Here is a 5,331-nt window from a genome sequence, read left to right as displayed (position 1 = left end):
ATTAGAGACAATTATTCGCAAAACAGTTGAACCTTCATGTAGTGCTAGTACGCTTCTTATTGATCCTTTAAAAGAAACTATGATGGAAGGGTTTATGGTAAAACATTATTGTGACATTCTTATGCAAGGTGAAACTGCAGATATTGTGTCAGCTATAACTGAAGACATCATACATTTGTTTTTAACCATCCGTGGCTTTGCTGTTACTCGCATAGAACGTAATAAACTAACCAAGAAAGCAAAATCTCAACCCTCATCCAGTCTAAGACAAGCCTTAAAGGAGAAATCTTTAAACTGTTGACACTGTGAAATTTAGTTTTGTTCTGTTCATACATGAAATATAATTATTTAAATTGTTTCCACATGATCTTGATGTAACTGTTGTATGAACATGAATATTTAAAAAAAGTGAAATGTGTAAATGTCTTTTTATTTATTGTCTTTCATAACACTGCTTTACAACTACTACTGTCACTCTAAAATATTTCACTTGACCTTTAAAAATATGTTATACATGCATTAAAGGAGATGTGAGGTCTAAACATGTCAATATTAAAGACAGCAACCCAACAACCAAAGTAACTGAAAGAAAATTTAGCTGCAATCCAACTACAAAACTTATCTCATACGGCCTACACTAAACAGGAACAATATAAGGTCTTCAACAAATGAGACGAAATGAATTTATTTGTATCCACGACAACCATACCATCAATATTCTGTCAATATAAGATAATAAATAAGAACAATTGTGGTACTTGAACCTAGCACATGGCTCAATATCTTTAATTATTTTTACATAGGGGGTAATGGTAACGTTTTTTCCTGTAGCTCAGTACATATCGTAAACTTGGATATGTATGATAGCTCGTTTCAAAGCTGTGACATTTTCACATATGTGGTTAAATTTTCGGGGTACGAAGTGAGATTACTTTTTCCGTAAATTAGCAAACCCCGAACATCCTTTTGTGATGCGGCTCCTTGTGGTAAAATATCCCCTTTTTAACACAATAAGTTCTTTGAAAATTTGATACTTTGAACACATTCAATAGCTCCATAGTTTTTACACATTTATTCTATGTTCCTCTACTTTCCTAATCACCACAAATAATTAAGTTCAGTCATTTGTTAAAAATAGAAACATGTCAAATATCACTACATAGAGATTTTTTCTTTACACGTGACTTTTGAGTTCCTCATTTCGAGGCGCATTAGGGATGTTGTCCCATATTGCAATCCAGAGTTCTGATTTTTCCACATATTTTTATGTGATCTTCATTGGTATGACATTCTGAATAAATCTGTGTATTTTTGTCCATTTCTGAAAAAAAATAAAGTTGTTTCAGCACTATAAGGCAATGACACTTTTATCGCTATATTTATTTATTTTGAATACAAAGTGTATGCATAATTAATTTCTTCCAGTATACCTTCACTAGTCAAAAGAAGGACAAAACATCTGAATGTAACCTTAAATTACAACACACAGACCCTGTTAAAGCATTCAATAAAATTTTCTGGTGCCTAAAAGTGCATTTTGACAGAGAAATTATGCAAAAATGAAGATTTCATAAAAAAAACCCCACCAAAATACTTAATTATTCTTGCCAGTGGAAACCTTGTATTTTATACTGTAGAAACCACTATAAACTACTGTAAAAGTCATTTCAAACATATAATTAGAGTGCAATGAAGTGCAAATTTTCAAAACTTGTTCTTTCACATAATTCTATTTGAGAAAAAAATGTTTTTTACATGTATTTCAGTGAAAATCTTTTATCAGTGAGATATCGGCATGAGGTTTTAAAGGAAACATTGTGGCATCACACGTAATATGGCGTCATTAACTAACGACACATCAAAATAATGCTAATTATAGTTTGCAGTGTTACATGAAGAACAGTTGCCGCAAGGTTTAACTTGAAATATGGAGTCGAAAAGATCAGTAACCAAGCATTTTTATTTAATGCCAAGACCATATAGCAACAGTTTTCATATCAGTATATTTTTAACATACCGACTGTAATTTGATTTGCATAAATACCATAAATAAACAATTTAGAGCTTGCCAAATAAAACAAAATGCTTACCAGTTATTCAGGACTTTTTAAAACCTCTAGTTTGCCATCTCAGGTTAAAAAGTAATGCTATGTCTGGAACTGAAAAAAGACAAAACAATTACTCCGGCTGTGTTATTATTTGGTTTAGATACATAAGTATTATTGAGAGAGCAAAAATCAAATTCTTGAAAGTTTTATCGCAAAGAAAGAAAAACGCTTCTCCCTTGTGGCTTATCAACCTTCATTTAAATCTTTTATATTAGCAGCAACGAGTGCTAGCTAACTAGCTTAATAGTTGAAAAGGTGCAGCAATATTGTTTTCAAAAGTTTTGTTGATCCTCCCCCTTTTTTCACTGAGAAAAGACAATATCTTGTGATTTGCTAGTGTGCATTACAAATAATAATTCATGATTTCCTTAATACATGTACATGTTTGACTGTTTATTAACTGCATTTGAAGTCTACTGACCATGGGTCAAATTATTGGATAAAAGCACATGTGTAAACATATTGAATAGTGAGCCATGATATTATTTTTTTGTACAAGTTATATATTTTCACAGAAATCACACCATATGCAATCTTTTCAACAGTTGTACAGTAATCTTTTTATAAGAAAAATGACCATTACAGAAAGTTTGATATAATATATATATTTACACATTTGGTTATCCCGAAGTAGTTTCTAAATTTATTCAGACAATTAAAGTTATAATTGTAAACTTGTAAACAGATGGATCTACTTACATACATACATGCAAACTCTTAACATATATACAAAAACATGTACATACTGAACATGTAAATCAAAACAACAATTGAACAGCAACTTGAGACAAACTTAAAATTTGCAGACTGTCCTTTCTGTTACATCAGCTTGTGATTTTGTATAGTTTTTCACCATAATGAATTTCAGACTTAACAAATGTTTGCCAGACTAACAACCCATAAAGCAGTTTTTCTCTGTCTCTTAATTTATTTGGCGCGTCCAAGGATTTGTATAGCGAGACAAATCCTTGGCTCGTTCGATTTTTTTAAGATGAATATTTTAGACTAGGTTCAAGTCGTAGCTCTAGCTTGTACTGGTAGAAAATAGTAGATTGTGATGTTCGGATGATCGTGCATCTACCAATTATTCAATATAGGTATAGAGGCATTTTCCAATTATCATGATTATTCAATGAAGGAATAAAGGGAGGTGTTCAAATGCCAGCTGCGCTTCAGCACAAACATGTGCACCTTTCATTTATCATTTCGACACTGGATTATACCTTGTTGTAGTCTCTTTCTGATTATTTATACATCTTCTGGAATAATTTCGAGTTAGACCAAGGATTTGTATAAAATGTCATATAAAATGTAAATAACAATAGACAAAACATGAGCATGAGCCAGTGTCAAATCCAAGGAGAGGGTTCCGAGGGTTGGATTCCCCCATTTTTTGGGACGATCAATGCATTTGAATGGGGACATATAATTGGACCCCCCTTCCCCCCTGTCCTGGGTTAGGAACCCCCTTTTTCAAATGGCTGGATTCGCCACTGGGAGCTGTCTCTGATTTCAGAGTTCTTTTACGGACATTCAATTTTCACCATAGTTATCGTAAACACAAAAGAGGCAATATGAAAAAGGGTAATTATATGACTGCTTACAAGTGCTTCTCTCCGACCTCTAGGGAACATACATGTATGCACAATAGGCCGTTTTAAAAGACATAATTCTGTTGAGAGATACAATACCTTTGTTGTTAACATCCAATTTAACACAGAAGCAAGTATAGATGTAAACATTTCCATCACGTTTTCTCAGAAAATTCGAGATCAAGGAAGTTAATTTATGTTAATTTGATCCCGCCCATAATGACGACATTTTGATGCATCTGGTGACCGTAGTGGTATTTTAAAACGATGATAATAGCACACGTTATCAATTTACATGCCCTTTTTTTTTAAAGAACACCAAACAAACTATTATTAAATGATATAATTACGTTTCATAGCTGAAATCGACTAAATGAAATACTTTATTGATTTTATCTAAGCCCATCCTACTTTGCACTGACGCGGAACCATTTTGGACAGGTCGGCCTGAAACATTCATCAAAATAGCAACAACCAAAGCACCTTTCACCATATCATTTGAACTGTTCACGTATCAAACACATTTATTTCATATTATTAAAGTTTTTTCACATAATTCCTCATTTTGAAGGAGGAGATTGAACTCAAAGATGGGGTTTGGACAGCCTTTTTGGGCGGGATTATGGCGATGACCAGGAGAGAATATGCATAGTCAATTTAGCTGTAAATAATGCGTATTGTAACGATGTTAATTGATTTCTTAATCTGAACTGACATAATATTACACATAAAAGTATCATTATTATGGAAATATATATATTATACTTACAATAGGCTGACTTTAATCTTGATGCGACACGAATTGAACTGTTAATGGAGGACATAAAACGACAAACGAGATGCATCACGGTTAATCTCGCCAAAATCTCGTATACGCAGCTTTTTATATACAACCAATGCAAACTGCTCGCGAGATTCCAATCCTTCTCACTATACAAATCCTTGGATAAAATTACACAAATCTTATCAATGCATAATTTTGTTTATCCATATATAACCTGCGTCGGATAGAAACATACCTTTGCAAGTGGACGTATACATGTACATGAATCAGACTCTGATTTGTTTGAATTCAAATACAAAATAAAAGATAAACTTTCGTCTGTTTTGTAAGGTTCTTATAACAACTAAATTTTTAAACCGTTAAAGACTTTTCGTAGGTAATTTTTTCATCCCGAAATAGGTTACCAGATGTATTGATATTCATTTACATTAGGTCAATATCTACAAAGCTCATATCATGCATATTTGTTGTTATTACTGCACCAAGGGAAAAGGGTAAACAGGTATTTTACTCCACATAACGGAACAGTTACGTCAGATTGGACAAAAAATAAAGTCATTGCTTTTGAAAGACCGGTCCACATTTTTATGATCCAATTGGGGTATCCATCGTGTTGTGTATGTTAAGTTTAATCTGAAGTTAAGTGGTAAGCAGATATTCAAATATACAATTGTAAAACAAATGGTTGCAGTAGTTCAAGATACGAGTAAATTACTTCACCCTACCATTGCTTCATCACCCCGATATCATAAGTAACACATATTGTACATTTAAACAGTATCATATATGTCAAGAAAATCATCAAAAATGTACGTCTGTGGTAATCTCCTTCTTCCTAAACAAGCTT

The 5,331-nt window shown here is 32.7% G+C and overlaps 1 long non-coding RNA gene across 2 annotated transcripts; it reads right to left on the bottom strand.

Moving 5' to 3' along the window:
- Nucleotides 1-749: 749 nt before the first annotated feature.
- LOC139497993 (uncharacterized) lies at nt 750-4,575 on the bottom strand. Of its 2 annotated transcripts, none has more exons than XR_011657781.1 (3): nt 4,470-4,575; nt 2,091-2,159; nt 750-1,321 (listed from the first exon to the last, which is right to left on the bottom strand). It is a non-coding gene; the product is annotated as an uncharacterized lncRNA (long non-coding RNA). The 2 variants fall into 2 exon arrangements; XR_011657780.1 differs by lacking the exon at nt 4,470-4,575 and adding an exon at nt 3,800-3,984.
- Between the last annotated feature and the right edge of the window lie 756 nt (nt 4,576-5,331).

The sequence above is a fragment of the Mytilus edulis genome, chromosome 12, assembly GCF_963676685.1.
Source record: "Mytilus edulis chromosome 12, xbMytEdul2.2, whole genome shotgun sequence".
Taxonomy (NCBI): Eukaryota; Metazoa; Mollusca; class Bivalvia; order Mytilida; family Mytilidae; genus Mytilus; species Mytilus edulis.
This window is presented reverse-complemented; position numbering and strand designations above follow the sequence as displayed.